The sequence below is a fragment of the Stenella coeruleoalba genome, assembly GCF_951394435.1.
Source record: "Stenella coeruleoalba genome assembly, chromosome: 14".
In the NCBI taxonomy this organism is placed as follows: domain Eukaryota; kingdom Metazoa; phylum Chordata; class Mammalia; order Artiodactyla; family Delphinidae; genus Stenella; species Stenella coeruleoalba.
Genome location: NC_137160.1, coordinates 79,768,776 through 79,789,385, shown reverse-complemented (window position 1 = coordinate 79,789,385; position 20,610 = coordinate 79,768,776). Strand labels below are relative to the sequence as shown.

The 20,610-nt window shown below is 45.5% G+C and overlaps 1 protein-coding gene and 1 pseudogene across 9 annotated transcripts in view; one reads left to right on the top strand and one right to left on the bottom strand.

The window, feature by feature from the left end:
* The window catches only part of CCDC60 (coiled-coil domain containing 60), a 265,864-nt gene that overhangs the window by 66,965 nt on the left and 178,289 nt on the right, over nucleotides 1-20,610 (bottom strand). The gene's annotated exons all lie outside the window — the stretch shown is intronic.
* LOC307196641 (heterogeneous nuclear ribonucleoprotein A1-like) lies at nucleotides 7,807-8,768 on the top strand (annotated as a pseudogene). The gene has a single exon. The product of its transcript is annotated as a heterogeneous nuclear ribonucleoprotein A1-like (transcript).

The following is a 20,610-nucleotide window of genomic DNA, read 5'->3' as shown; positions in this document are numbered from 1 at the left end:
TGCCCTGGCAGATAGGACAAGCCAGTGAGGTACAAGAGGAAATCGTTGGGAGGGACTTCTGGGAAAACTCTATAAAGGAGGTTAACACAGCTGGGAGGCATATGCCCTTTGGTCCCTTTTTCCTCTTCTTCCTTCCTGCTGCCTGGAACTTAGCTACAATGTCTGCAGTGCCAGTAGCCATTGTGTGAGCATGAGGAAACCTTGCAGGTGGAAGCAAACACTAAGGATAGTGGATTAAAAGATAGAAGGAATCTGGGTACTTCCTCCAGAAGGGAAACCTCTTTTATGTGAGGGAGGTAAGCCTTTACCTTGTTTAAGTCATGGTAATTTCAGGACTCTGTTTGCTAAGCAGCTGAATATAGACCCCAACTGACAATCTCTCTTAGTCTCTGTCTCTGTCTCTTTTTTCCTTGACTAAACTGTCATGATTATCACGTTTGAAATGCCACCATCTTGGCTAAATCACTGGCCGTGGACTAGGGAAAGATATTAGGAGAGGTTACTTTGGATCATGGGAAATGAGGCAAGGAAACTTTCAAGCATGAAACTGTTCTGTGAGAGGTAGGTCTGGGAGCACCTCCCCTGAGGGTGCCTGAACATCTGGGAAACACACAACAGGAGGGTCTGAGCCTGTAAGGAATGAAGGCTGGGGGCCCAGGGGAGTGGCTGCAGCTGGAGAGAAGCAGGTACTGTCTGGGGTGGTGGCAGGAGGTGCACAGTAATGACCTGAGCGGCACTGAGCTAGGCTCTCGATGTGCAGCTCTCTCCTCGCATCCACACACCATCCCTATGAAGGAAGTGCTCTTCATTTTGCTGTCGAGGAAAGCATGGCTCATAGAGGTCAAGGAGTAGTCTGACCAGAGGTTAGTAACTGGTGGAGCTGGAATTTAAACCCGGGTAGCCTGACTCCAAAGTGTTGCATGAGGAAAATGCGCTGGTTTTAGAAAAGGTCTCTTCTAGGTTTAACTGCTCATCGCTTCCTTGCCACTCAATGTCTGTGACTTCGGGTGAGTCATTTTTACCTCTTTGAGATGCACGTTGCTCATCTGTAGCATTGGGATAAATTGATACCCTCCCAGGATATTGTTGAAACCATATATGTGAGGCAGTTAGCATGATGCCTGGCACATCGGAGATCTTCAATAAATGGTAACAACCACTGTTTTCATCATCATCATCATCTCCATGAAGCTATAAATGACTGCTGTTACAACAACTCTCTTGCTTTGCACACAGGACGGCCGTTTGGCTCCGAGCCTCCACAGGCTTCTGGGAAGCGGCACTTGGCTCACGTGTCAAGCTTAGGAGTTTCTCTCCTCTGAGGGTAGCGGCAAGAACAGTCTAATTAGACCACAATTATTTTGGGGTTCGGTCAACTGCATGACACAGTAATTCATAAAGGTCTGTGAATCCACTGTACGTAGTGGTGGTAGGATCAACGCTTGGTTGTCATGTCAAGTAATGAAATTTATGAAGCTAAAGGGCCAGGGAGTTAACCTCTGCTCTGCTGAATAAAAATTGACATGCAGAGACCTTCTAATTATTTTAAGTGGTTTTCTTTTCTGGGTTCTTCCTTTATTTCACCTCTATCTCAGACCTTCACTAAAGAAAATGAAGGGGCTTCCCTGGCGGCGCAGTGGTTGAGGGTCCGCCTGCCGATGCAGGGGACATGGGTTCGTGCCCCAGTCCGGGAAGATCCCACATGCCGCGGAGCGGCTGGGCCCGTGAGCCATGGCTGCTGAGCCTGCACATCCGGAGCCTGTGCTCCGCAATGGGAGAGGCCACAACAGTGAGAGGCCCGCGTACTGCAAAAAAAAAAAAAAAAAAAGAAAATGAAGAAAGCAGGAAAGGAAGACAAAGAGGTAAAAGAGGAGGAGAAAGAGATGGAAAGAAGAATGTAAGGAGCCCACACCAGCCTGGGAGACCGGCTGAGGACAGGCGATGGTCACGAGGCCGACGGGTTTGGGCGAAAGTGGGACATTAAGGTCAGTTAGGAAGCCAGGTTCTAATTCTAATTCTACCAACAACTAACTGGCTGTGTGATTTAGGCAGAATAGTTAGCCTACTGATTTAGGGATAGGCATCACCCCACTGCCTCTATCACGGCTGCCATCACCACGAGAACATCAATAATTACCACGTGGCAATAATTATGAAAAGGCTTTAAAGTTACTAATCTCTCTAACTTCTAAAACAATTCTCCAAGGCAGCAATTAGCAGTCTTACGGCCCCATCTCACAGTGAGGAAACTGAAGTACAGAGAGGTTCAGTGACTTATGCAAGGTCACCCAGACGGGGTGCCGTGGAGTCTGGACTCGTATCCAGACCTGAGCCTGTCTTCCTCATCTGTCTTTTTGAGATAGTATTATCTTATCTGACTTGTGAAAGCTGAAAAATGAGGAACTAGATGTGAAAGCATTTTTTAGAAAGTCAGAGTACAATCTGTACAACAAAGCACAACTGGGTACACACATAGGTAAGTTGGTGACGAGTAAAATTAAGATGCAAAAACAGCTGTACCTCTGTGAATCTCTATGCGCTCTCTGCTAAACCCTCTGCCACCTTAGGCACCACTCAAGGAACTGAAAAAGGCATGACGTGTTTGGCTGGGGGTTTGGAGTCCAAAAGTCTTGGCAACGTAATGACTCAAATGTTCCTGCCTCTTCGCACTGCTCCCCTGATGGTTTGGTAAGGCAACAGAGTCAGCTTCTGAAACGTGAAGATGCACATCCTAGGGAGAGTGCACCACTCCGCTGTCCTCGCAGCTCCCCACCATCTGGCCTGGCTCCACCCTGCTTTGTCTCGGGGCTCTAAACTTCTGAGGGGCTAAGTAACAAAAGTTTTCCATCCTGGATGCCATGCCCTGAAATCAGGCTGCCGTTGCCTTTCCCCCGCCGTTCCCTCTTCACTGGCCTCCCTATCTTGGAACTCTTTTCCTCTCCAACCCTTTCCAACGTTGCACATCGTCTCCAGGCTTCCCAGTACAGCCTCCAGGGCTCTGCGCGAGCTGGACCTGTCCCACCCCCTTAGCCTCCTCCTTGCCCCCCTGATGCAACACCATCATGCTGCACAGCCATGCTCTGCCTCATCTCGTGCATTTGTCCCTCTGCTCGGAATGCCCTTTCTTCTTCTTCACCTGGCTAACTTCTGCTCATCTTTTAGAACTTACTCAGGTATAAACCCCACCCTGTGTGGAAGTTGCCTCTGCTTTTCCTGTGCCGGAGCAGGCACCTCTGGTATGTGCTGCCCTCAACTGCCGGTTGACTTGTTTCTGTCCACGCACGCCCTCCTCCTACCCCCACTACCAGACGGAGCTCCCAGAGGGCAGGGACAATTTCTAAATATTTTCTGCGTCCCCAGAACCAGCACATGGGGAGTCCTCAGAAAATATCTGTTGCCTGAATAACTAACCATTTGAAATTCTTGCATCTCTAATCTGAATTAAATACACACCTCCTTTGGGGCACGTACCAATGGCGCAACCCTACTCTGATGTGGCACATTCGCATTCTCTTTGGGTGGAGTGGGTGTACGGAACCGTCTGTGCAGAAGCTGAATCATCCGAACAGGACAAAGATAAAGGGATGCCTTTGAAATTTATTTTTTTTCCATCTGGGAACCAGACTATAGCGGTGTTCTGGAAGAAGTGATCAAATGAAACAGGTTCCCCATGTGCCTCTCGGGAAAGTTATTTCTTTAGCTCGTAATGTGGTCTCTGACCTACCTTGTGCCCAGTGACCACAAGCGGTGCTTAAACCCCTCAGAGGAACACAGATCCATCCCTTAATACCAGGCCACACAATAGGCACACGTGTGCTTTGACTGATGGCACAAGTTCATGGACTTTGCAAGCTTTTGTGACCTCACGATTCTCACACACACACCCTTGTTCTCACACACCATCCTCCTCCAAAATCCATCTCAGACCTTGTAAACATCTTGAAATGTAAGCACAGTGACAGCAACCTAAAATGGTCATTTTGTCAGAGGACGCTGAGCAAGGCTGCCGTCCCCACTGGTTCCTTTGTGGTTAAAAGGTGCCTTGGCCCAGAGCTACTCTTTAATTAATGTGAGTCAGCATTTGTGTGAGAGATGTATGTATCCCTTCTGGAAGAGGAAGAATAAAAACTCGCCAAGTGGCAACAAACCGTTCCATATGCATCCCAATTAGGGCGACTTCTGGAAGGGAGCAGAAGCCCCCATAGCTCTGGTTTCTAGGCAACTGCGATGAGGAGTTCTGAACCTCGTCGGGAAGGGCAGATTGGCAAGTCGGCCTGTGAAGGAGTGTAATGTGCCTCTTGCTGCTCCCCTCACTTCCCCACCCCGCCTTTTGTCTATTTACCCCATCATATTAGAAGCAAATTAGAACTTGGAGGGGGTGTGGAAGAAGCTAACTATCCTTGAGTGCAAAAATCCTGGGGAGGATTAGGCTGTGAAAATTACCCTAATGATAGCCATTCCCTACAGAGCACTTTCTGAGTGTCAGGCAGGGCCCCAAGGCCTCACACGTATTATCTCATTTAATCCCTACAAGAGTCCTGCAAGGCAGGTACTATAATTTCAAAGGCAGAGAAACTGAGGTTCACAGAAATGAAGCCACCTACCTAAAGTCACACAATGAGAAGGTGGCAAAGCCAGGACTTCCACTCTGTTCTGTCTGAATCTAGGAGTCACTGACATTTTTTTTTTCTTTCTTTTTTTTAAGTATAGTTGATTTACAATTTTATATTAGTCTCTGGTATATAACATAATGACTCAGTAGTTTTATAGATTATACTCCACTTAAAGTCATTATAAAATAATGGCTATATTTCCCCGCGCTGTAAAATATATTCTTGAAGCTTATCTATTTTATATATAGTAGTTTTCCTAACCACTGCCCTCTCCTGCCATCCATCAACACACAGAAACTTACCCCACCTGAAAAAAGGAGGCAGTTCGGCAATCAGTTTTCGGTTCTGAGATAAACTGGTTGAGTATTTTTTTTGTTTTTTAAAGAATGTAAGCCCCACCCTACAATGCCCATTACCACCTATTGTGCTCAATGACTAAATGGGATGGAAGGATTGTTCATGGACCAGTCAGTGTGGACAGAAAACATGCATCACCAGAGAAACATAGGCTTTTTCTGGAGCACACTGGCAATCTCCAGAGAACCACCGGCTTATCATTTTGAAACAGACACCAGACGATGGAATCAGGCACAAGACCACAAGCCTGTGAGCTTCTGACCCGTGTCCTTCTGCTTGACTGATGGTGGGGGTTACCTGCTGGAGAACAAGAACTGTTCAGGAATTCACAACAGCTTCTTCGCTAAGTGTCACTATGAGGGGAAACTGCAGGGGTCTGAGGCGCGGTGCAGTTGCTGGGGGCGGTGTGTGGTGAAAGGCTTCCCTTCTCAATTCACAACTTGGGTCTTGCCTGCCGCCAGGAGGGGCAGCTTCTGATGGCCTCCTGGACGTGGGGTGGCTGTCTGCCACAGCTTGTCCTTGTCATGGGACATTGAGAGAGATCCCGGAAGATGCAAAACCTCTGTTCAGGACCACGGTCAGCCCACACCCCCAACCCCGGCCCCCATTTACCCAGGGTCTGTTGAGCTGCCTCGGTTTGAAAGATGTTCTGTTTACTACCCGATCCCAGGATTAAACTCTCATCTTCCTCTCACATTTGAGATGGCCTTACATCAATCCCTAGCCCAGTGTCTGAGACAGAGCAGGAACTTAGCAAAAGGTGTCTACAGTCACCCAACCTTCCAGGTCCTGTCCTGGCTGCGATCGTGTTGTTTTCCCTGCCAGGGATCCCTCCCCCAACTCTATATCCTTTTTACCTGGTGGTTTCCTAGTCACTTTTCTAGACCAAACACTTCCTAAGGGTGTAAACTCAAAGAACCACAGAGGTATTGCAGGGAAAAGGCAAATGAGTCCAAACACACTCTTTTTAAGGCGGTATCTAGTCTGCAAAACACCATAGACACTCTTACCAATAATGTGGCCTGTGATCCCTTCTCCAACACTTCCCCGCTCCCAGGCCCCAGGGTCTGAGAGCTCTTGAAGCTCTTATTTTTATCTTTGTATAACTATCAATAAAGTGCTGTTCAATGGTACAACCCCACTATTAACATTGTATTCTACAAACTGAGCTTTTGGGGGGTGCCATTCACCCTGAAACATACATTGCAAATGGTAGTCCCTGGAACTGTGCAAAGGGGCAGCCCTGTTCTGAACATACACCACTCCTTTCCCCACCCCCGTCCTTGCATGGGTAGTAGGAGACCTTCAGAGAAAGTTCACTGGATCTAAAGGGTGCTTTTCAGCTAATGTGCATTTGGGGCTGTTTCAGGGCAGGGATGGAGATCCAGGTTCTTGCCTTCACTAGTTGTTTGGATTTGGCTTTATTTAATGGATTCCCGAATAAGCTCTTCTGATTTAAAGATTGTCTTGCAAAGCAATGTTCTAATTGGTTTCTTTTACTTTGCACACACATTCTGCCAGGAAACTCTTGTTTGGAGCTAATCTGACCCAGAACGACTCCTAAAGCTAAACACACAGTCAGATGTGCTGAAGGGCCAGGACATGCGTTTTCCTTAAATGGTACCCATGGGCCTGACAGAGCAGCGCCAAAACAGTCAGAATTTCCTGACCCTCAAAACTCCGTCTGTCTGCCTCATATGCAACCTAAGGGAACTTGCTGAAACATCATTCTCAGCACTTCTCAGCCTGTTTGATCTGACTGTCCTGCATTTTCTTGAAATTCAGGGCAGAAAAGTGCTTCTGCAAGCATTCTTGCTTTGTTCTCATTTCCATGGGAAACTTTGGGGAGATAAAGTCCAGGTAAGTAAGTTTGTAAGGGGTCCTTCTAATCCCAAGGGAGATGGCAGTGTTCTGCTGTGATGAGGTTTGACTTTGGGAAAATGTCTCATTCCACATTACTGTCCATCTATTGAAATGATTTATGGGATGTATCTGGGCTGCTCAATAGGAAAAAAAAAATTGTGCTCATCTCTCTGTACGTTTTTCAACAAGAAAAAGCCCAGAAAACCTCTACGGTTATACACTAGGGTGGCTTCCCTCAGATTGATCAGGGAAAAGGCATCTTGGAGCCCCTAAAGGTAACCTCTCACATGCAGGTAGCCCTGATTGTCTGGGGGAAGGTTCCTAATCAAACACTATGGGATTTGAGAGCTATGATGGTGTGGATCAGTGAGACGTCAGGAAGAACGGCTAGTACGGTCTCTAAGAGCTTCGAGGACCTGTTCTCGACAGCGACACGTTGTGGCAGTGAGGGGCAATGGAGGACACAGCACCAATTTTCTCCCTCCATCTTTGGGTGTGGGAGGTAACCAATAAAGCTATTCATTAGACATTTCAAGGGGGAGGTGAAGCTCCTAGAGGGAGATACTTGACTTCCTGTGAAAAATCCATGTGATGGCTCCTATGGCTAGCTGGAAAAATATAAGAAGTGTGACTTAAATTTGTAGCCTCTCTATGCTAAAAAAGAGATGGTCCTTATGATGCAGCTGCTCATATTCTAAATGCTTTCTGTGTACTAATTTAATCTTAAAAACAATGTCTGAAAATTATCTAGCTCTTTGTCTCTCAAGGCAAAGGACAAACTACAGCACCCTAAGCTTCTTAGTTGTATGCTCTCCAGAATTCGACTTTCCTTCCAATCAGATAGGAATGAGAAAACTCCGGGTCCCCGCACAGGTGATAAGAAAATCTCTCCTAAAGAATGGACAGCTCTTCTGCCCGTGGACGCCGCCAAGTAAGCATCGTTGACGTCTCCCCCCCCGTCTCCACTGCCATCATGTCTAAGTCAGAGTCACCCAAAGAGCCCGAACAGCCGTGGAAGCTCTTCATCGGAGGTTTGAACTTTGAAACAACCGACGACAGTCTGAGGAGCCATTGTGAGCAGTGGGGAGCGCTCACAGACTGTGTGGTGTTGAGGGATCCAAACACCAGGCACTCCAGGGGCTTCGGGGTTGCCACATAAGCCACTGTGGAGGACGTGGACGCGGCCATGAATGCAAGGCCACATGAGGTGGATGGGAGAGCTGTGGAACCAGAGGGCCGTCTCAAGGGAAGATTCTCAAAGACCTGGTGCTCACTTAACTGTGAAAAAGATTTTTGCCGGTGGCATTAAAGAAGACACTGACAAACATCACCTAAGAGATTATTTTGAACAGTATGGGAAAACTGAAGTGATTGAAATCGTGACTGATCGAGGCAGTGGCAAAAAAGAGAGGCTTTGCTTTCGTAACCTTTGATGACCATGACTCCGTAGACAAGACTGTCATTCAGAAATAGCACACTGTGAATGGTCACAACTGTGAAGTCAGGAAAGCCCTATCTAAGCGAGAGATGGCTAGTGCCTCATCCAGCCAAAGGGGTCGAAGTGGGTCTGGAAGCTTTGGTGGTGGTCGTGGAGGGGGTTTTGGTGGGAGTGACAGCTTTGGTCGTGGAGGAGACTTCAGCAGCCGAGGTGGCTTTGGTGGCAGCCGCGGTGGCGGTGGCTATGGTGGCAGTGGAAATGGCTATAATGGGTTTGGTAACGATGGAAGCCATTTTGGAGGTGGTGGAAGCTACAACGATTTTGGCAGTTACAACAATCAATCTTCAAATTTTGGACCCATGAAAGGAGGAAACTTTGGAGGCAGAAGTTCTGGCCCCTATGGTGGCGGAGACCAATACTTTGCCAAACCCCGAAACCAAGGTGACTATGGCGGTTCCAGCAGCAGCAGTAGCTACGGCAGTGGCAGAAGGTTTTGATTACTGCCAGGAAACAAAGCTTAGCAGGAGAGGAGAGCCAGAGAAGTGACAGGGAAGCTGCAGTTTACAATGGATTTGTGAACTCCGCCAAGCACAGCGGTGGCAGGGCCTGGCTGCTACAAAGAAGACATGTTTTAGACAATACTCATGTGTACGGGCAAAAAACACTATATTTGTGACTAAGTGTATAACAGGTTATTTTAGTTTCTGTTCTGTGGAAAGTGTAAAGCATTCCAACAAAGGGTTTTAATGTAGTTTTTTTTTTTTTGCGCCCATGCTGTTGATTGCTAAATGTAATAGTCTGATCACGATGCTGAATAAACGTGTCTTTTTTCAAAAAAAAAAAGGAATGGACAGAATCCCAGTGGCATGGTCAAGCAGCTGGAATGAGGTATAAACACCAGCCACCAGGAATACTGTGTTTCTTGTATGTGTGTTTAACACATGCAATCCAAGTGCCAGACATATGCATCTTAACTCATCTACCCGTCACAACGCAGTCTTATTAGCATCCTCATTTTACAGAGGAGGGCAATGAGATTCAGAGAGATTAGGTAGCTTGCCTATATTCAAACAGTCTGTCAGTGGTGGAGCCGGGATTCAGGCTGGTTCCAAAAGCCATGATATACTACCTGTCAATACGGTAGATCAGGGGAGGGCAGGTGACTGGAAAACTGGGTTTCAAGATGATTCTTGTTCTTATGCACTTCTGGAGTAGGGCCATGAGGAAATGTATGCCTGCTGAAATATACTTACAAGCATTAATTCTGGAATAACAGAGTTTGAACTGCCTGCTGTCTTATTGTTATTATTGCTTTGTACTCCTGTGGGTCGTGGGCTGGACCAATGACCGAGCGTCACTTTTCTCACAGTGGGCTGCAGGCTGGTTCTTGGCCTGGCATCCTAAGTGTTGCTCCTGGGCACCGTACAGGTTCTCGGAGATGCGCTTGGCGAACCTGTGAGGTTTCTGACTTTGTAATATAATTTTATTTTATTTTACTTTTAAGTGAAATCGTAACTGCAAAGCGTCAGTTAATATTACAGAGAAGATCCAGAAGAAGACGAGGTCAAAGGCTATAGTCTGCAGAGAACAAATGGAAGTTTTCCCTTGCATTGACAGAGGTGACTGGATTATAGTCTTTGGCACTGGGCTCATCCGAGTGCAAGCCATCAGAACGATCCCTTGTGGAGGGGCTGGGATTAAAGGGTATACTGAGTAAGACAAAGATTTTATGTGAAGAATCCTGAAATGATCTCGCAGATGCAGACTGGGTCTGCCTATGGGTCAGTTGGACATTGCCAGTAAACTTGGGGGGAGGGTTTGTTTCATGACCATTTTTTGTTTTCATTTTGCTCTCCATAAACTGCTCTTTTGCTTCTGATGACTATGCTAAGGTGAAAAGGGCAAAAAGTCATGTCTGAGGTATTGTCAACCTTTTACACCCTGTTGTATTTTTTTTTTTTTTTTTGCTTTGCTTTCATTTCTTATGGGAAAAGCTCATTTGTTTCAAGCATTTATGAACTAGCTCTTTTCAGCAACTGAAACCCAGTATAAATCTAGAGGACTTCAGCTAAGAGTCAAGAACCTTAAAGCTGCATGCCCTAGGAATTTATCTTATGGAACTAGAGTATTAGAATGATGTAACTCCGAAGATGTCCATCTAAGCACTGTTTATATAACAGGAGAACAAATCAAAAACAACCAAGAAGTCCAATGATAGGAAATTGGTTAGATAAATTATGCTACATTCTTACACTGGAATATTATACAACCATTAAGATGGTTGTATTTGAGTGAATATTTGATATTAAAGACATTGCTATTTGTTTTAGATGTGATAATATTACTGTGGTTATGGTTTTAAAAAGAGTCCTTCTCTTCTTCTCTAGCCTTCTCTAGTCCTTCTCCTAGATAGTTGTTTGAATATTTACGGATAAAATGATAAACGCTTCAAAATAATAGGGGAGGATGATGTGTAAATGAAACAAGATTGACTATAAGTTGATAATCATTGATCTGAGCAATGGGTACACAGAAGTTCATTGTATTGTTCTGTTCAAATACAGATACTTGAATATTTTCATACTAAAACGTTTAAAAAATGAAATTGTGGATGTGCATTTATTGACATGGAAGATGTTCACAATCTATTGCTAAATAAAAAAATCAGGTTACCAAATGGAATATGCAAAATGGTTCTATTTTTTTTTTTGGTAAAAAAATACACACGTATATATAAAAATACTGATCAAAGTTGACATACCAAAATATGAACAGGGATGATTCCTAGGTGATGAAATTGAGTGTGGTTCTATTACTTATTAATATCTACGTCTCCATATTTTCCAGTTTTTCTAAACCATCTTCTTTGTGTATTTTTAGAAGTTCTTTAAAACATAGGGCTCGGGAAACTGTTTGGCAGCATTGACTACAGCTGAGCCTACACAGCTCTGAGAGCCAACATTTCCACGTTTAGGTGTGTTCCCAACAGAAATGCACACACACGTTCAGCCAACAACATGCCTAAGAATGTTCACAGCCGCTCTCTTCCTAATAGCCCTAAAGCGGAAACCACCCAAATGCCCATCGATCCCAGAACGAGTATGTTACGCTACCTTCACACAATGGACACTGCCGAGAAACTGAAGGATTACAAACCCCAACTCTGCGAGGCAGTGTGGATAAATCTCAGAAATACAATGTCCAATGGAAAACAAACAAACAAACAAACAGATACGATGAGAGTGCCAACCGTACAATTTCACTTACGCAACGTTCAAAACAGGAGATACTAAATGTAAGTCCTAGAAATGTGATTCTAGAAGTCCTAGAAGTCCTAGAAGTGTGAGTCCTAGAAGTCCTAGAAGAGTGATTTTCTTTGGGGTGAGATAGTGACTGGAAGGGCCGCAAGGAGGTTTCTGAGGGGCCTGGTAATGTTCCTTTTCTTGATGGGGTGTGGCTTCCAGGGGTGTGTTCATCTTGTGAAAATTTATTGAGCTGTAGGCTTAATGATTTGTGCACTTTCCTGTATTATGTTATATTTCAATAAAAAGTTCAAAAAAAATTACAGGGCTTAATGCAGGCAGCATTTGCGCTAAGTGGTGGGTTAGTGCTTTATTGTACAGTCTGTGGTGACGTCCATTAGAATAATGGCTTGTTGAACAATCCCAATAGGAAGAGATTTCAAATTAATATGAAAATCCAGCACTAACAGCTGCATTCGCACAGCCTCCACTTACAAACTATCCATCCTCACTCCCCGCTCCTACCTGCTATCAGATTTGCTCCAATGGTCCCTTAAACACGGACCTTTGAGATTCAGAATCTGGGATTGGGTGTGACATGCTGGATCTCGTGCTGAGCTCTGCCTGTAGCCCCATGACTGGGGACAGGGAGAAATCCACGGGATCATAATCACACTGCACAATAGCTACAGGCACTTGGGGAACATGAAGGATGTAACACACGCAGCTACCATTTATCAAGTATTTACCATGTGTCAGGCACTGTTCTAAGTGCTTTATTAACTCATTTAATCCTCACAAGATCCCTGAGAGAGGAAGAAAGTATTTTTGCAGTCTCTACTCTGGGGAATCAGAGAAATTAGGAAGGCTGTTCTCCACCATGTGGCTTGTAAGCCACAGAGCTGGGATTTGAACCCCAGCAGTCTGGCTCAGAGCCTGCATGGACTCACATGATGGGTCTGTGCTTACTGCTCTGAGCTAGGTTTCCTCGTGGCTCAGCCTGGGTCCCTGATCTTTTCAGGATGCATCCCGCCACCTTCCATTCCCCCTGTCCCCTCAGACTGATGCCTAAAAAGAAAGCCAGAGGGATTCTGAAACATGCATTCATTCATTCAACAAAAGTATTTATAAACACCAAGTACATTCCAGACACTGTGCTGGACACTGACAATATATTTGGAGAAAGAGATATGGCCCCGGTTGTTAGGGAGCCTTTAATCTCGTGGTGGAAATGGGCATTATTCAAATAACTAAACAAAATTGCAAAATTATACACATTAAGCAAGAAGTACAACATGGAACAAAGGCCCTAGAGTAGATGTGAGTTCCAGCTCTGCTATTAACACATCCTGTGATCTTGGACAAGGCAATTCCTCTCTCTGGGCTATGGTTTCCTCACCTGGGACATGGGGGCCTTAGACTAGATGATCAATTCCCAAACTGAGTGTGGCAGTCAACGCTACCACATCTGTGGGATGTTAATTTAGGATGGCTGCGCATGAGGACAAAACGTTCCACTGTCAGTTCAGTTGTGTTTTCATAACCTCTCTCTTCTTGTTATTCAAGCTTTTATTTCTGGGCACATATTCCAGGGGATGCTGGGGTAGGCCACCCAGAATCCCCCTTCTAGACAGAGGCCCCCATTTCTCCAGGTGCTGGTGTCTGCTGAGGGCTCATAGCTGAGTTCTTTCCCGGGATCTGTCATCAAATAAAAGGAGCTGCTTCAATAAAGGGTATGCCCCTCCTTAGAGGAAACCTGCATTCAGCAACTGGTTCCTCCAAGAACAAAGGTCTGGTCCTCTTGCCTCTAAAGCTGGGATATCTCAGAATGGCCATCCCAGCTCCAGAGCTCCCTGCAGGATCATCTGAAGTTTGCGCTGGGATTGCTTCTTAGCCCATCCTGCTGCCCTTACTTGCTTACAGGTGTTGCTCCTAAGAGCACTTCCCAATGAACAACCTGCACGAAAATCTCCATCTCAGAGTCTGTCCCAGGGAAACTGACCTACAGCAGTTAGGTGCAAGAGTGATCCTCAGAAGTAGACTCCAAAGTGGGATTCTGGATCAGTCTCCCAAGGCAATAGAAACAAAAGCAAAACTAAACAAATGGGACCTAATCAAACCTGTAAGCTTCTGCACAGCAAAGAACACCATCAACAAAACAAATGGACAACTTGCAGAACAGGAGAAAAGATTTGCAAACGACGCCACTGACAAGGGGTTAATATCCAAAATATACAAACAGCTCATACAACTCAGTATCAAAAAAGCAAATAACCCAGTCAGAAATGGGCAGAAGACCTAAATAGACATTTCTCCAAAGAATACATCCAGATGGTCAATAGGCACATAAAATATTCAACATCAAAAAAAAAAAATATTCAACATCACTAATAATTATAAAAATGCAAATGAAAACCAGAATGAGGTATCGCCTCACACTGGTCAGAATGGCCATCATCAAAAAGTCTACAAATAATAAATGGTGGAGAGGGTGTGGAGAAAAGGAAACACTCCTGCACTGTTGGTGGCAATGTAAATTGGTGCAGCCACTATAAAAAACAGTACGGAGGTTCCTTAAAAAACTAAAAACAGATCTACCATATGACCCAGCAATTCCACTACTGGGTATGTATCTGCAAAAAATGAAAACTCTAATTTGAAAAGACACATTCACCCCAATGTTCACAACAACACTAGTTACAACAGCCAAGACACAGAAGCAACCCAAGTGCTCATTAATGGATTGGCTTAAAAAATGTGGTACATATATACAATGGAATATTACTCAGCCATAAAAAAAGAATGGAATATTACCATTTGCAGCAACATGGATGGGCCTAGAGAATATTATGCTTAGTGAAATAAGTCAGACAGAGAAAGAAAATAATATATGATATCACATATGTGGAATCTAACAAATACTACAAATGAATCTATATACAAAACAGAAACAGACTCACAGACACAGAAAACAAACTTAGGGTTACCAAAGGGGAATGGGAGGGGAGGGAGGGACAAATGAGGCACATGGGATTAACAGGTACACACTACTGTACATAAAGTAGATAAACAAGGATTTACTGTAGAGCACAGGGAATTTTACCCAACATCTTGTAAGAGCCTATAATGGAATATAATCTGCAAAAATAAGATGGACTTTTGGAGCTGGATTCACCACCATCCACCTGGCAACGAGGACCTGATCCAGCGGCGTGCTGAGCCCAGCCACACCAGCTTGTGAGCGTGGACTGTGGACATCTCTTCCCAGCCGCACATTCAGTGCCATCACATTAGCAGCTTGCGGCTGGCTATGGTGGGAGTATCTACACCACAAAAATGAGTAAATACGACATATCAAGATTTTTTCCCCCACTGAAGAGCGGGGTGCTAAACACGGGCCAGCAAGCCACCCATCCCGTCTCCGGCAGGAGGTGCAGTAGTGAGTGGCCCTGGTAGGTTGCGGAAAGTGCAGCTGTCAGCACTCTCAGCGGGGAAGACGGGACCAGACACCCGCGGGCGGCGCTGCACGGGCTGGTGCAACATCTCAAGCTGTTGAGAGGTCTGGAGGAGGTGACGGTAACAAAGACTGTGGAGCTAGATGGCTGTTGTGCGGGGTCTACTGGTGCACCCGAGAAGGTAATAAAAGAGTGAGCGTGGGTAATCACCGATGCAAGGTGAAGCGTGAGAGCTAGAGAGCCTCTTGGCACATGTAACATTCCCTGTGACACAGTTATGATCCCAGTTATAACCCATCATAAGATGGAAGTGGTACACCTGGAATCAGGCACGAGCAGGGTCAGAGGGCACAATTAAGGTGCGTGAGCGGTGGTGCGGACTCCTGTGTCACCCACCGGCGACGCTGCACCATCCTGGGCCTCCACTGCCTGACAGCACCCCCCAATAGACCACGGCACACACGTCTCCATCTGAGACTGCTTCCCTAGTGACCCATCCTGCGACACATACTAAACATCAGTGGATTTTATATCCAGACTTTTATCTAGTCGTTTTCCCTCATTCACGGTGTCTAATCTGCCACGTAGCCAGAAATGGAAGTCCATGGTTTAAAAATCAGCCGATGCTGAGCTATGTGCGTTTAAGTAGACTCCTTTACTACAGAACTTTACAGAACTTTGAAATTCTACTGTGAATTGGGAATCTCTGAGGTGGGGATATAGCTCACAGCATTTTCCAAACATAGGGGACCACAGAACACTTTTCTTCATAGTGCATCTTGTAGGATGGGTGCTCAGCTCAACATACAAGGGGAAACTTTGGAGAAGGTGACCTGTTCTCTTCAAGAGCTAAAATCCAGGTGTCTCCTAAAACCACTAGCTCCCTCTGCCCGTGGTTTGGGGGGACTGAGGTCAGCATTACTGCAGTGATACTGAAAATGATGGAAGAGTAACAGTTGTCACTCACTGTCAGTATTTTATCTCCTGGCATTTCCTCTCTGAATGTAGCTGATATAGACTCTCCCTCTGGTAAAAAAAAAAAAAAGGGATGCAAATGAAACAAACTCTGACCTGCATAATATCCCCTCCGTTCCCTCCCAGCTCTGGGGAAGCCAAATATAGTGTGAGGTCTTTGTTTTAGATAACAGACCGTCTCTTTTTCTTCCTCTGTCTCTTAAACACACACACACACACACACACACACACACACACACACACACACACACACACGCACACACACACACACACACACACACACACGCTTGTGTGCACGTGCACACGTTTAATCAATAAGGTAAATTCACCTTAGGACCTATTTACCTAAAAGTTTTGTAGGGTGGTGCAGAACTGAGTTAAATCATTTTTTTTTGCCCACAGGAGAGAAGCATATATTGTCTGTACTATGCAGGCTTCCCCTGAAATGGTAAGGAGCATGTTTTTGCATGGTCCAAGACCACTGATGTCTAGGGAACGGAAGATGCCAGCCTGAGGTCTTCTAGCTTGTCACACTTGGGTGGGACTCTGAGTTCCTTGGTCTTGCCTCTGTTTTCAGGTCACTGGAGGAGCAAAGGGAAGGAAGTGAAGCAGAACAGGAGATTTTACGCACATTGTCTCATTTCGTCCTCACCAAAAAAATCCTTGAAAGAAGGCATTGATTCCGTTCTACAGATGAGAAGTAGGTTTAGAGAAGTAAAATGACCAGGCTGAGGTCACTCAGCTGATGAGTGACAGGACGGGGTTTCTTTGCTTCCAAAGCTCATGCCCTTCATTGCTGCCCTTGAATATCTGCAGATAGTCTCAGGACAACCAGCTTAAAGACAACAACAACTACCTCTTTATTTATTTTTTTAACAACTACCTTTTATCGATCTACTCCTACATTCTTCACCCATACCTGCCCCCGCAAATCCCAACAACTATGTGAAGCAGACTTCTTATCCCTGCAACGCATCCCATAGATAAAGAAACCAAGCTCTACAGAAGTGAACTGATTCGTTCATGCCCACCCAGGTAATAACTGGTCAAGTCAATATTTGAACCCACAGCTGACTCCAAAGCCAGTGCACTTTCAACTATACTGTGTGAACCCTCCAAGCCTGGCTATAAGCCTGAGAACACTGCCTGTCACCTGGGAAAGGATTTCAGAAAACAGAGTTTTGTGCAAACCTTCATGTAACAAAAGGTTCAAGGGTTCAAGATATTTTGATGCTTAAATTTGAAAACATGGTCTTCTAGTTGAGTTCCTTCTTAATGTGGGATCCTCTGAGGCAGCCGTAGCCATAACGAGAGAAATTAAGCAAAGATCTCCACCCTCGGTAGAGAGTGGTACAAGAAAAGCAGAGAAGAAGACTTGCCCTAGAACTATAGTTAACTAGAGGTGTCAAAGACACACGAAGATACCAGTCACAAAGAAAAAGTAGGTACAGCCTCTGGGTCACGTTCAAGATGATAAAAATGCAATTAACTCGAGCCAGGTTCCTCCAGCCCACAGCAGTGTCCTACCCTTTGGGTGTGCGGCTCTGTTGATCATTTCTGGGCTAAGGACACGGGGCCAAGCCCTTTCCTTCATGGAACATGCTGGGAACTCATTAATGTCCACCCGCTGGCTGCAGGGCATGGGGATGATGTAATGTGGGGGAACTAAGGTCTTCTTTGAATGATTCATAAGGTACCATTCAGAAGGCTTAACTGTGCCTGCATTCCAAAGTATTGACCAGCATATAAATCCATGATGTTAAACAATTCTGCGGCTTTGAGGCAAGTCTCAAGTCCGGGGAGGGGGCAGTGGGAAGAATCAGGCTTAAAGTTGGAAATGAAAAAGTTCTGGGCTATAGGCTACGGATGTGGAGGTCCTGGGTGTAGAGTGATGAGACGCAGAAGCCATTGAGAACCGTCAGTAAATGTCAGAGGTCAACAACAATTTTTCAACTGTTTAAATTTGCTGATTGAGATCAGCCTCATTTATGAAGGGATCTGAGTGAGGTTTGTTCTCCTGCTGGTCTCTTACACTCTCTCCCTCATTTTGGATTAACAAGGTGCCATATTATAGATACCAAAGTCTCCTTTGGAGTCTTGTAATTTATAGATGGCAAATAAATTACATCCTGTTTAACAACTCTAATCAATGGTAGCTGCCTGGAGTGATGGATTGAGAGGACTTTTGAGACCAAGTCTGGGCTCAAATGTAAAGAGTGCTGTGATCCATCAGTAATGTCTGCCTTGGGCACAGGAGAAAGGAATGGGGGTACATGTGCCACCCATCTAGATTTAACTTTTAATTAAATTATCCGTTTCATCTCTTTTTGTTTCAAGAAGAGAAGTTCACTCCACCTACCAGCTTAGACACAAACCATAAGCCAAAGGGAATGTCCCTTATTAAACGCCATTAACTCACAAAGCAGCCCAGCAACAGAGTGGGATGATAAAAGTGTCCCATTTCCTCTGGATTCCTCTGTCTTTACAGATTAAGAAGTCATTTTAGTCATCGGGGTCCTTGATTGCCAAGCTATTCCACTCAAGAGGGGTTTATTGTAAGGGTACCTATAGGGGTGATAAAGGGTTTGAAAACTCTTGTGGGAATCCAAGATGAGGAACTCAAAGAAGAATTGGAGATTTTCTCCGAAAAGAGCTTCAGGGACCTCAGTAGCAGGATCTGAAAGTCTTCAGGTTGAGTCTTGACATGACGTCGGGCTCTCTTCTCTTAGGCTGCTGTCTTCTCCTCTAACTTCCCACTCAGCTCCTTTATCGTCCCTCTCTTTGCCCCTCACGCCCTGCTTCCCTACAGCTCTCCACGCCTCTCTGGTCCCCCTTCCTCAGAGTCTTGTAGCTTCTCCCCTCACTGCTGCCTGCTTGACTCTTGACGTGGCTTCCGCTCTACATTCCCAAGAGGCAGACTCTGATTTGTACAAATTGACTTTTGGGAAGCTAGCTCATGTCTCAAAGGCTAGCTCAGAATTGGCTATCTGATTGTGGTCGACTGAAAAAAATGACCCCAAATCGCCACCCTTTTGCAAGGAGACTTTGCAGATCTTCCCATCAAGAAGTGGAGTCTATCCCCCCACCTTTTTTAAAAAAAATAATATTTATTTATTTATTTATTTTGGGCTGCTTGGGGTCTTTGTTGCAGCACACAGTCTTTCCCTTTGTGGCAAGCAGGGGCTACTCTTCATTGCAGTGTGCAGGCTTCTCATTGCAGTGGCTTCTCTTGTTGTGGAGCACGGGCTCTAGGCACACGGGCTTCAGTAGTTGTGGCTCACGGGCTCTAGAGCGCAGGCTCAGTAGTTGTGGCCCATGGGCTTAGTTGCTCCGCCCATGGGATCTTCTTGGACCAGGGCTCAAACCCATGCCCCCTGCACTGGCAGGCGGATTCTTAACCACTGTGCCACCAGGGAAGCCCCTCCCCCACCTGTAATCTGGGCTGGATGCGTGACTTGCTGTGGTCACAAGAATACGGTGGAAGTGATGTTTTGCCAGTTCTTAGCATAAATCTTCAGAGGCTTCACACACTCCCATTCTCTCTCAGAATCCTGCTATGGTGAGAACAGGCCTAACTGACCTGCTTGAGAATGAGACACCATGTTGTTAGGGCCAAGGCCATCCTAGACCTCCCTATGGCTGGTTATCTTCCAAACCATAGGAGACAGCCCAGCCAAGATCAGCAAAGTCACCTCCCTAACCCTCAGCTGAGGACAGACACTCAAGGGAGACCAGCTGAGATCAGAGAACTTCCCAACTGAATTATAGACTCATAAACACTAATATATGTGACTGTTTTAAGTCACTGACTTTTTGAGGTGACTTGTTATGTGGTGATAGCTAACTGATACAATGACTGCAAGTAAATCTCTGAACTTCGCTGAGTCTCAGTTTTCTCATCTGAGAAATGGAACAAAAGGAACTTTCCTGCCTGTCTCAGGGAAGATTTTTAAGATACGATACAAATATAAACTTTAGCAAATATTTATTGAGTGGCTTCTCTATGCTAAGAACTGAGCTAGACCCTGGGGATTCCCAGGACAGACTGACCCTGTTGCAGGACAACATTAACACCTTCTCTTCCCAGCCACAGGCCATTCCCCAATAAGGCAGAGTGGACACTCCAGCTTGAAGGCAGTGGAAGAGGGAGACCAGCCTGATGGAGACAGCAACGGCCCAGCCATCTCATCAACTGGTTTATCCCGCAGATTTATATGTAAGCCATCTCCCTCACTCACTTTCTCTAAGTTAATGTACAGGGCTTCCCCTTTATTTTTAACTTCTAAGTTCCAGGGATGGACAACAGAATTAATTCATTCCATCACTAAATACTTGGGGACCATGACAGTGGACATGATATTTTCTAGGTTAGGAGACATCTTACATCCCAGTGAGGAAATAGGGCGGAACAGATAAAAACATGTTGATCCCGCCTTCTCCCTTGTCTCCCACATCTGATCTCATCCTGTGCCTCCAAACAGATGCCGAATCCACCCACTTCTCTCCAATTCACTGCTATTCGCCTGATCCAAGCCATCGACATCTCTTACCACAGCCTTTCTACTGGTCCCTATGTAGCCGATGGAATGTTCTTTTAAAGATCAGAGCATATCCTTCTCTTGTTCAGAACCCTCCAACGGGTTCTCACTGCACTTAGACTAAAACCC